Consider the following 12,179-nt stretch of genomic DNA (forward strand, 5'->3'; position numbering starts at 1 on the left):
TCAAGGAACAGTCATTGAAAGAATGGAAAAGTTACCCTCTCCGAGCCTCGGTGCTCTCGGCTATAAATTGGAACCCAAGCTGCTTCACTAGATCAAGATGTTTCTAACTGAAAACATATGAACATCGCCTGGTACTGTCCCTAACACTGTATTTGCTGTTCCAGAAATGTTAGTCTCCTTCCTTTCTCAGAAACTGGTATTCTCAATGAATTTTAAAATGGTGCTACTAACAAGGACCTACTGTATAGCGCAGGGAGGTCTGCCTAATGTTCTGTGATATGTTATATGAGAAAAAAAGAGTGGATACATGTCTATGTATACCTGATTCACTCTGCTGTAAACCTGAAGATGATAACAACACTGTAAATCAACTATACCCCCAGAAAAAGCAGTTTGTAATGGCCCTGGAATGTGATCCATTTTGTATGCTCAGATTAAACCAAATCAATAGTTGTATTCAATTAGATTTGAACACGTGTTTGAAAAACATAAATATGAGCCATAAAACAACCTATTTCAATTTTAACAGCAGGTAATTGAAATATACATTTCTACAAGGACAAAAAGGCCAGGCCAAAAATACCTTTTCTTTGTTCCTTCCCGCTTTGCTATTCTAAGAGGTGTCAAATTATTGACAGACACCTAGCAAGTGGCTTTGATGGGCTTCAGAGGAAGAGGCACAAAAGGACACTATTAAAACAAAGCAAAGGCTTGCTCTGATTTTTAGCTCCAAAACTAGAATGGATAAAAAATGAACACTGCTTATTTCTGCAAGCTCTAAAAGACTGGACGTTCTGAAAACAAATTTATACTTCAAGACACACTTGGAAAATGGAATCGCTATAATAAGTTGGAATTCAACATGGGCTCCTTTCGCAATAGGACTTAACTAGAGCAAGCAATTTCCTACCAATCTGTGTTTCTGTACAGACACAGCACATGAAAGAATAGCTTAGGAACCTGGTTTGCTCCACAGTAAAAAATAAAAGCTGCTCTTTTCATTTAAAAATGTTTCAATTACCTTTTGCTTCACTCCTTCTATCTTAGAGATGATTTCTTTTCTTCTTTCATGTTTTCCATCTCACTTATGGAAGAGGAAGCCGACTGCATAATTCTTACGGTGGATCTATACCCTGTTGATGACACAGCTCTCTTAATTTTCCAACTGTGGGTTTTAGCTACATTAGGCCAGAACTCTGTGGGTTTTGTCCTCCCTAAAGAATACTGATGGAAATTGAACCATAGTAAAACACCTCTGTGAGAGTGTGTGTGTGTGTGTGTGTGTGTCAATATGTCTGTATGGGCATATACAAAACAAAGAGGAAGCTATGGGTTAATTTAAATATTTAAATGATGATTGTTTTTAACAAAACTTTCTTTTCATTCATTGTTAGTTCTTTTTTTTTTTTTTTTTTTTTTGCTTTTTAGGGATGCATCTGCAGCATATGGAAGTTCCCAGGCTAGGGGCTGAATCAGAGCTGCAGCTGGCGGCCTACACCACAGCAACAACAGATCTGAGCTGCGTCTGCGACCTACAACCTACAGCACAGCTCATCGCAACATGGGATCCTTAACCCACAGAACAAGGCCAGGGATCGAACCTGAGTCCTCATGGATACTAGTCAGGTTCGTTACCACTGTGCCACAATGGGAACTCCCCTAACTTTTAAAACAATACAAAAAATGAACAGTGTCACATGGATTACCAGTTGATCATCAGATAAGCTAGGCTTTCAGTTCCCATTTCATTGCTAAAGAGCTCTGTGAGTGTGGTAGGCAGCCTCCAAGGTGGAGTTCGATGACCTCTTCCTTCTGGTATTCCTGCCCTTGTGTAGTCCCCGCCCACGTGCTATCAGGGTAGCTCTTCATAACTGATAGAATATGGTGGAAGGAATGTTCATCACTGCTGGGGCTAGATTATAAAAGACATGGCAGCTTCTCTACCTGGCTCTCTCTTGCATCACTCATTCTAAAGGAAGTCAGTTGCTCTGTCCTAATAACACTCAAACAGCCCAATGGCAGGGCTCTGAGGAGTTTCAGCAGAAGCCACCCCAGGACGTGCCACTTTGGCCTATGTATTGTCTTGAACTGAAGACGGTCAAGGTCCAACAGACTAAAGGAGAGCTTTTTAGCTCCCCCTTAACTGCATTTAAGAATTCAGATAGAGGGCCTGGTCTGGGAACAGCGTTCTCATCAGTGCTAACTACCAAGAGTACAGCCTGGGTGTGGTGAGCTGGGAGGAGGTGAGCAGGCCAGGTTTGCTCAAAGCCCTCTGCATGTCCCATTGTCACTGCACAGCATGACTAACATTTTTTTATCAATCATCTTCTCTTTTCATCTTCCTGTGTTTTCAGCCCCAAACCCCTACCTACTTCTCCTTAGCTCAGGATGGCCTATCAGTTTTATTTACCTGTCTTTGACCCGCCTCATGTCTATATGAGGCTCACATACAAAGATAAATTTGTTTTTCTCCTATTCATGTGTCTTAGGTCAATGTAATTATTATACCAGTCAGAGAACCTAGGAAGGAAGATGGGAAAAGTTTGTCTCCCCTTTGGCCCATGTGGTGAGGAACAGAGGTCTGTGACCAACAATCATTTCAGTGAGTCTGGAAGGAGATCTTCCAGCCCCAGTCAAGCCTTCTGATGTCTGGTGTCAGCAGACAATTTGACTGCAACCTCATAAGAGATCCTGAGCCAGAACCACCGCTTAAGTAGTTCTTAAATTCCTGACCCACAAAAACTAGGATATAATACAGTCATCCTTTGGTAGCCAGTGGGGATTGGATTCAGGATCCACCATAAATAATAAAAATCCATGGATGCTCAAGACCCATAGTCGGTCCTCCATATTCATGGGTTCTGCATCTGCACATTCAACCAACCACAGATAACACAAATGTACTATATGATCTGCGGTTGGGTGAATCGCCCCTAGGTGCAAAAGGCCAAATATATTGAAAAAACTCTGTATCTTAGTGGACCCGTGCAGTTCAAACCTGTGTTATTCAAAGGTCAACTGCTTTCAAATGTACTATATGCCAAACACAACACCTTACAGACTAACAATGCAAAAATATGTCACCAGTTTAACTTCTGCATAGTCCTTTGAATAAAATCTGCTATTCTTTTGCATATTAAAGAAGTCAACTCTACGTATTTATTCTCTGAAGCCACTAAATTGTGGGATAACTTGCTACGCAGTAATAGATAACTAATGCAATTACCTAGTAGGAAGAACCATTTTACGTTTCCATTTCTCAGGTTATTTTTAGTCAATAAATATTTACTGCCTAATGTGCCAGATATTATTAAAATGAGAGTTGGAATAAGTGCTCCTCCTAGAAATAACGTTGTGGTTTTCAATCATCAGAGAATCTGTCAGACTATTCTTACAATAGAATCCGTAGTTTTCTAGATCAAATGTTCACTTTTAGAAAGGTCCAAACACTACCCGAAACCAACACCATTACTCGGATGACCCAACAATCAAACCCATATCACTTCTTGCTTTCCCAGCTCTCCTTGCCACCAATGGTGGCATGTAACGTAATGCTGGTCAATGAGACAGAATAGCCATTTGTTTAAAGGGTTTCCATAAAAGGTTTTAATTTCCTGATAAAATAGGCAAATAAGGCCAGTACCACTCTTCCCTCCTGTCTGCCCTCACTAGAGCCCAATGCCTGGAGCTATGGCAACCACCTTGTGGCCATGAGGGAAAGGCTAGAGGATTAAGACATATCAGGCCTTGATATAGTTGAGCTGCCAAACCAATGCCAGGAGCTTCCTGCCTGCAGAGATATAGAACGTTATTTAAGACATAAACGTTGCACCTTCCATCCTAACAGCCAAATTCAATCTTAATTAACACAATACCACAGGAAGTGATGAATTTCAAAAGAAATAAGCAAGTTTCCCCACTATCTCCTTTGCTCTGAATTCAGTGAATTGTTGGGATATATTTTTGTTAACGTCAACACTACCAATGACAAAGCCACGCTCCTGCCTTCCTAAGCCATAGTCAACAGTATAGTCATAAGACAACATTTCTTGAATGCTCACCATGAAAAAAGCACTTTTAAAAGCACTAATTCACTTAATCTTCACTATCATATCTTGAGGTCAATGCTATTGTTTTCTACATTTTGTAGATAAGAAAACACAGAGGTCGGAGTTCCCATGGTGGCGCAGCAGAAACGAATCCAACTAGGAACCATGAGGTTGAGGGTTCGATCCCTGGCCTCACTCAGTGGGTTAAGGATCCAACATTGCCATGAGCTGTGGTGTAGGTCACAGACATGGCTCGGATCTGACATTGCTGTGGCGTAGGCCGGTGGCTACAGCTCCAATTAGACCCTTAGCCTGGGAACATCCATAAGCTATAGAAGTGGCCCAAAGAAAGATAGAAAGAAAGAAGGAAAGAAGGAAAGAAGGAAAGAAAGAAAGAAAGAAAGAGAGAAAGAAAGAAAGAAAGAAAGAAAGAAAGAAAGAAAGAAAGAAAGAGAAAAAAGAAAGAACGAATATAGAGGTTAAGGAAACTTGCAAGGTTCCATAATGAATTAAATAGTAAACCTGATTATTTAGTCTTTATCTTCTTCACCATTTTGCTTGCTCATCTGACAGAATCAGATAAAGCAATAAACACAAGAAAAAATGGCATCCGTGCCACCCGCCAAATGCATAAGATGTTCCATGTTTTGAACGTTTAAAGCTCCTTTAATATTTTCTAATTCTGTAACTTTAAACTCTATGTATTGTCAGCTGGTAGAGATGAGCTGGACTAAGTAAGAGCATAAGATGTTAGATACATGAGTTTGGATGAAGGAAAAACAACACTAACAGCCGTTATCATTGCCTTGTACTATGCACTACACTGGTAGGTACGAAATCATCTCTATATTTAAAACATTTAGGGATGTTTCCCCAAGGGTCAGTTAGGGCTGATTTTCCAATGACCACTCAGATCAATGGAGACGCAAGCATCCACCAACTGGGAGAAAACCAAAGCCATACTCAGATGAACCTTGGGGGAAATGAGAGGGGAGTGAGGGGAGGGGACGCAAAGGTTGGGGATAACTAGACAAAATCTCTCAGGCACCAGCCCCATCCGCTATGTCAGTAACATCAATTGCACTGGGACCCCAGGCCCCAATTCCCACATGGTAATTCAATGAGGGCCAGGTGATGCCAAAACATGCAGTGAGCAACTCTGAGCCTTAGAAACACTCATCTTTCCTCTCTTTTTTGGCCACCCCACAGCATATGGAGTTCCCAGGCCAGGGATCAGATCCAAGCCACAGTTGTGACTTATGCCACAACTGGGGCAACTCAGGAAACTTTAACCCTCTGTGCCAGGCCGGGGATAGAACCTGCATCCTGGTGCTGCAGAGACACCGTTGATTCAGGTGCACCATAGCGGGAACTCCGGAAATGCCCAGCTTTAATAAGAGGGCGGCTACAAAATCTACTCTGGAAAGAGACAGTTTCATTACTATCTTGGAAAGCAAGCCAGTCTGCCCTCTGCTTTGGAGGAAGACACTCTTATCTTGTAAGGCTTTTCAATATACAAGCATCCTTTGAAAAGACAGTCTGGAATGCAAGTCTGCTGACACCTCTGCTCAAAAGATGTGCAGACATGTGACACCCATGGAGAATTATCTCCCAACAAACAAATGATCCAGAAAGGTTTTCATAGTGTCACTCCAGCATTCCTAGGGAAGTAGAAATGTAGGAACTGAAATTAGACTTGTATACATTTCTAAGCATCTGTTTACTTAATCATGTGGAAAGCAGTTACAGTCCATCCATAGCCTAAAATGTCAAGAGATCTCTTCATCTATTCTGAAGAAAATACAGCACAGAATAACATTTTGAAGTATTGTGTATCCTTCAGGGCCTGGCACATAGACAGGCTTTTCGCAGAACCCACTTATACCCACCACAATCTATATTTAGTCATTAACATCCTATCACTGCACTCTCGAACATTCAGTCATTAAACCCATCAAGTATGCTTTCTGAGAATAACATTATTGATGATATTAATGACAAAGTTTATGAATACATGTGTCAAAACTTTAACTACTAAGAACTGTTAGAAGCACATCAGGAGTTCCCGCCATGGCTCAGTGGTTCACGAATCCGACTAGGAACCATGAGGTTGCGGGTTTGATCCCTGGCCTCGCTCAGTGGGTTAAGGATATGGCATTGCCATGAGCTGTGGTGTAGGTCACAGACGCGGCTCAGACGGATCTGGTGTTGTTGTGGCTGTGGCGTAGGCTGGTGGCTACAGCTCCTATTAAACCCCTAGCTTGGGAACCTCCATATGCCGCTGGTGCAGCCCTAGAAAAGACAAAAAAAAAAAAAAAAAAAAAAAAAAAGCAGCACATCATAGACCAGGTGCAACTGGTTTAGTTCATTCATCAACCTGTTAGATTAACGCCTAATTAACCCCATTAGGTTCCTCTTTACATATGATTAAGTTGGGACTCCCATGGATTAAGTAGACCTCAGAACATACAGCCGGTTTGGGGCAAAAATCACATCTGTTTCATTCCTCGAGTAACCCCAAAATGTAGAAACAGAATTCTTTTGATCACATGTCAACATTTTAAAGTATTTTTGGGAGTTCCCATCATGGCGCAGTGGAAACGAATCCAAGTAGGAACCATGAGGTTGCAGGTTCGATCCCTGGCCTCGCTCAGTGGGTTAAGGATCTGGAGTTGCTGTAAGCTGTGGTGTAGGTCACAGACATAGCTCGGATCCCACATTGCTGTGGCTGTGGTGTAGGCCAGCAGCTGTAGTTCTGATTGGACCCCTAGCCTGGGAACCTCCATATGCCGCGGGAGGAGCCCTAAAAAGCAAAAAAATAAATATTTTTGGAAACCAGGAACTTTCATAGGTTCTTAGTTAAAAGACTTGGATTTAAGATCTAAGCCAATAAAATGATAACACTCTTTTTTTTCTAAAATACTCTCCAGCCAGGAATTAAAACCTGAAAATAACTTTTCCCAAATGGAATGGGAAATTATAAGCTGTGGTACTTGTAAAATCTATTCGATCATGAATTAGCCTCTGGGTAGCCGTAAAACTATTTTGGTAGTTCCCTGAATGCTACGAGGTTAATAATAACTTGGCAATGACACCTATAATCCTCAGTCATTTATCTAACACCAATAATAGCTCCGAAAAATTATTTCAGTCACCACACATATGTTAAGAAACAAAACTTGGAGTTCCCACTGTGGCACAGTGGGTTAAGAACCTGACTGCAGCAGCTCTGGTCACTGCCAAGGTGCTGGCTTGATCCATAAGGGAAATCTCCATATGCAAGGGTCAGGTCTTGATCTTTAGAAACTGTTATTGATGTTAGGCTTGGACTTAAATCTGTTAATATTCTTACCTTTGTTTACTGGGCTTTGCCTTGGAAACCTGGCTCTCCCCTTGCTCAACATCTTTTGTCTTTCGCTGGAGAGAGTGTTGAAGGTGGGTGGCTTGGGAGTTTTCTTGGGTCTCTCTCATGTATACAGGGGGCACACATGATATTAAACTTCTGTTTGGTTTTCTCCCATTAATCTGTCTTTTATTACGGGGGGGGGGGGGGCTCAGCCACAAACCTAGAAGGATGAAGGGAAAGTCCTTTTTCCTCCCCTACAAGTGGCTGCAATTCCAGAAATATTAGAAAAATATTAGAAAAACTCAAAATACATCAATCATTTTGACACTCTCTGATAATCTATTTTCAGCATTTTGGAGATATTGCTTATTTTTATTCATTTTCGTCACAATGAACTTAGTCTACATGTCTAAGTCTGATACGCACCCCAGTAAAGTTAAGGATTATCAGCTTTCAATATGTTTAAGGAGCTATATTGCATTTGGGATCTAGGCTTCTCTCACTGACATTTTTATAAAATAATCAAGGCAAAATGTAATAAAACATTCAAATAATAGCTCAAGCACTGCTGTGCAAAGATAGAGATGCTTCCAAACCTGACTGTTAATGTTACTCAACCAAACTTGGGTCTGCTAACCCGCATGCGCAGGCACAGTAAAGCCAATCTGCCAACACTGGGTTGTAGCGGAGAAAAGTCCAGTGTTCATTGCGGGGCGCCAGGCAAGGAGTGAAAAGCAGCTAGTGCCGAAAGAGCAAGGAAGGGGTGGGGGGTGCAGCCCAGAGTGCATGACTTCCTCGTGCACAATTCTCTGATTGACTGATGGTGAGGTAACAGGGCAGGGTCACAGGGGCTAACGATATCAATCTTTAGGCTCCAGTAGGTCTGGGGGATACATGCTCACACTCAGCCGGTAGTTAATTCCTTCCATTTGGTGGTGAAAACAGCTCAGGAGATACCCATCAGACACTCTCATCTAGGTACTTCAGAGTGGAGCTGCGGCAGAGGAAGCAGGGGAGGGGTCTGTCCCAGGACGCCCCAGAGGGTCCTGCTCCATTACGTTGAATGACAGGTAGCCCCAATAGGAGATGGCTTGAAATACTCATTCATCACCTGTTGTATGAAAATTCAATTTGGCTTAGCAAAGACAGTTTAAGGATTTCTCAATGAATAGTGGATTAATGTGTGGGATAGATAAAGGTCAAATTACAAAGGTCAGCACAGCCCCAATGAAAAATACGTTTGTATTCCCAAGTATGATTGCAGCTAGCTAGCACTGTGATTTGGTTGGTTGGTTGGTTTGTATGTGCATGTGATTCTCTATCTCCATTGCTCCTGCAGAGTGCCCACTGGTGCATGGGGCATTTCACTTGAAGCAACCTTGGAAGCTGAGCAAAGCCATCAACGACTTGCCGTGCTCTGGCAAAAATTCTGAGGGTTCTAGGGATGATGAGCCTGACTATAAAACTGAGCCCTTCCTAGTCCTTTGCCAACAGGACAAAGAGGAAGCAGGTGGCAGTGGGATGTAACTGGCCCCAATATCTACTCCTACATCAGAAAGAACAGGTCTGAGCCACACGTTTTCTGCAGGACAAGGCATCTAAGATTATAGATACCAGAAATTTGGCTAGGATCTCTGTACCCATCAACACATCCCCCAAGTTAAAATCAGAGTCAGAAATTAAGACACCCTCTAGTTGGTCCATAAACATAACCAGGGGCCGTAACATTGCTTTCACTTTTAGAGGCAGAGGTGAGCAAAATTTACCATCCCAAAACGAGCCTTTGGCATGAGGATTAATTTAGTGTCAGGAGACATGTTTCTACAATATTTCCTTAGCCTCTTTGCTTCTATTTTCTATGCTGAAAACTCCATCTTGGCCTGCTTTACTTTACCCCATATTCCTGCTTGAAAAACAGCTGCAGTGCTGGCAAATGACTTAAGCTTAAGAACAAAGACCTAAAGGCATAAGTTATTCATGTGGTCAGCTGAATGAGGACATAATGCGTTGGTCTAGGCACAATGGCCCTGTGCAGATAGGCACGTTTGCACAGCATGAGATGTCCTCTCAAGAATAAGAGGAAGATGAGCCTCATGGCCCCAAGGGGTTTACGAGGGGTCATTAGCAGGATATGCATTAGCAAGGAGAACAGAGGTGCAAACCTAGGCACACTGGGGTTGCTGCAGATAGGCAGGCCGTCTGCAGGTCTGCAGAAGCACAACGGGTGATTCTCTAGAATTCTATGCATAGAGAGCTGACTCCAAGCTTCCTCAACGCTAATGATTATTAAACGCCTAAAGGTCAGAATAAAAGCTTAACCAGCTACTGGCTATGTGACTTTTAAAATAATTTAAAAAAACCTACATCCTGCACCTACAACCCCCTCCTCACTTGACGTCATCCTCAAGAGCACAATAAAAGCAGTGCGGTTTCTTGAGGCAGCACCCTTAGTCCCTGAGACCTTGAGTCCCCCAGTTCCCACCTTTAATTAAGATAAATGTTTCTGTGTCTTGTCTCATGTTAACTTTTCCCCTTAAGTTTCACAGCACCTGTCCTTCAGCCCTCACCTGCTGAGCTGGTCTCGGCAATTTAGGTTGCTTATTTTTAAGAAACAAAAGACTCAGTAAGTCTTTCTACCTCCCCCTTAGCTGCCTCAAGAATTTAATGTGCTTGTTCCTGGAATAGACCTATCACCAGAGACACCTTCAAAGAATAGGTGCTAGATGTGATGGAGGAAGTGCTTAGAGATCAGAATCCATCTGTATCCCCTTGTCTCTGCCCAGCCCAGCCAACATTTATTTACAGAACCTGTGCTTTTCTCCCTGTCAACTGCCTGTCTCCCTGTCAACTGCCTCCCCCGCCCCAAAGTTCCAGATTGTTACCATGGATTATTCTCTTTTGTCTTTAGCTGACAATGGGATTTAAGATAAGGGTTTTGGCCCTGTTGGCAAGTGACTAGTTTTCCTGGGTCTCTCTCATATGTATCTGTCATTAAACATTTGTTTGATTTTCTCCTGTTAATGTGTCTCATGTCAAGACCAGCCTAGAAGGGTAAAGGGAAGTTTCTTCCCCAACACAGGCTGGGTCTCTTTCTTTCAAGGATGAACTGTTTGGGGGCAGGGGGGGTGGGGAGGAGAATTTAACATGGAAAGACCAATAAAAATATTTTGCAACATTAAAAATTGATCATATAGCAGCTGTTTTTCAAATGATCATGGTCCAAGCTCTCTGCTCGGCACTTTATGTTCTTAGCTAATTTAATTTTCAGACTCTCTTCATAAAATAGAAATGAATGTTCCCATTCTGGAGGTGAGGAGGCTCAAGTTTGGAAAGAACAGTTAAATCTCCCCAAGTCCTGCGCCTGGTGGGTGGCAAGGCTGAGATTCAAATGCAATTCAATCTCTGCGCCTAATCACTGCCCCAAACCATCTGACAGAGCACTACAGATTGTGATTCTCAACACTTCTTCAACCCCTCACACCGTTCATTATACAAACAAATCAAGGGGGGCGGGGGGGTGGCGCTATTAAAACACAGCTTCTAATTCAGTACATTTAGAGTGAAGGCTGGAGATCTACATTTTTAACAAGCTCCCCAGGGATGCGGATGCTGCTGGTGCTCAAACCACAGTATGAGTACCGTACTGCAAAACATGTGATTGCGAGAAAACAGAAGAAAATTGGGCTCTCAAAAAAATAGAAAAAAAAAACAACCCTGTGAACCCTGTGAAGTAGGCAATGAGATGAAATGAAAGCACAAAAGGCCGGTATGAAAATAGAAGGTGCTGAGAAGCCAAAGGTGAAGTAAGAGCCAGAAACAATTGCAAAGACTCTAGGGAAACTACAAACAAAGGCCCAAGTGTCCACTGGAGCTAACAAATAAAAAATGTGTAAGGCCAAGTTGAAAAGCACCCCAAAAATAACAAGGGAAAAGAACAAAAGGATGAAAATGATAGAAGAGAAGATTACAGCTATGGGGACAAAGATGCAAGCTTCTGCAAAAAGACATTGCAAAGAGGAATCAGGTCAACAGGGGCAGACAGTAAATTTGAAGATACAATAGAAGAAAACAAGACTACTTAAGATATAAGACAGCACTGGCTCTGAATGATTAAGGGTCAGACCTCTCCCGTGGCAGATACTGCTGGTATCCTGCCTGGTTTCATCTCCACTTCCTTCAGAGGCCACCTGTAGTGGATGGTCCTGGGCTCTCTGGCAGCTCCCTGCCTCAAGAACCTTTGTCCATCTGCTACCAAGAAGGGCATTCAGCCTGTGTACCAGGCAAACCAGACTCAACGCCCCCAGGTTAAATCAACAAAGGAGGGACAGGAGTCAGTGGCTGAATGCCCCAGCTTCCCCTTCACAGGCTGGGACAATCCTGAGATGTCTTCGGCCATCGTCTTCCAATAGGCCCAGCAAGATCAAGTCCCAGTTGCCCACCATTGTATGTAACACACACATGAACTCACCTTTCTCAGGCTTTCTCTCTTCCTTGCCTCATTCCCCACTCCCTCACTCATGTATTCTAGGGTCACCTCCCAATTAGGCGATCTGTTCTCAAGCCCTTGTATCAGGGTATGCTTTTGGAGAACCACGCCACCCAAAGATGTCAGAGGGAAATGCCTAATTATAGTCAAAAGGAGAGAAATTCCACATTTCTTTTGTGTTGTTTAAGGTTTTAAGTGCTCCTCGCTGTCTGCCAGTTTGAATTCAGAAACTAGGAGGCACTGATGTAGGTGACACACAAGCCTTCCCACACCCCATCCCTTACACCACTTACCCCTC

The sequence above is a fragment of the Sus scrofa genome, chromosome X (assembly GCF_000003025.6).
Source record: "Sus scrofa isolate TJ Tabasco breed Duroc chromosome X, Sscrofa11.1, whole genome shotgun sequence".
In the NCBI taxonomy this organism is placed as follows: Eukaryota; Metazoa; Chordata; class Mammalia; order Artiodactyla; family Suidae; genus Sus; species Sus scrofa.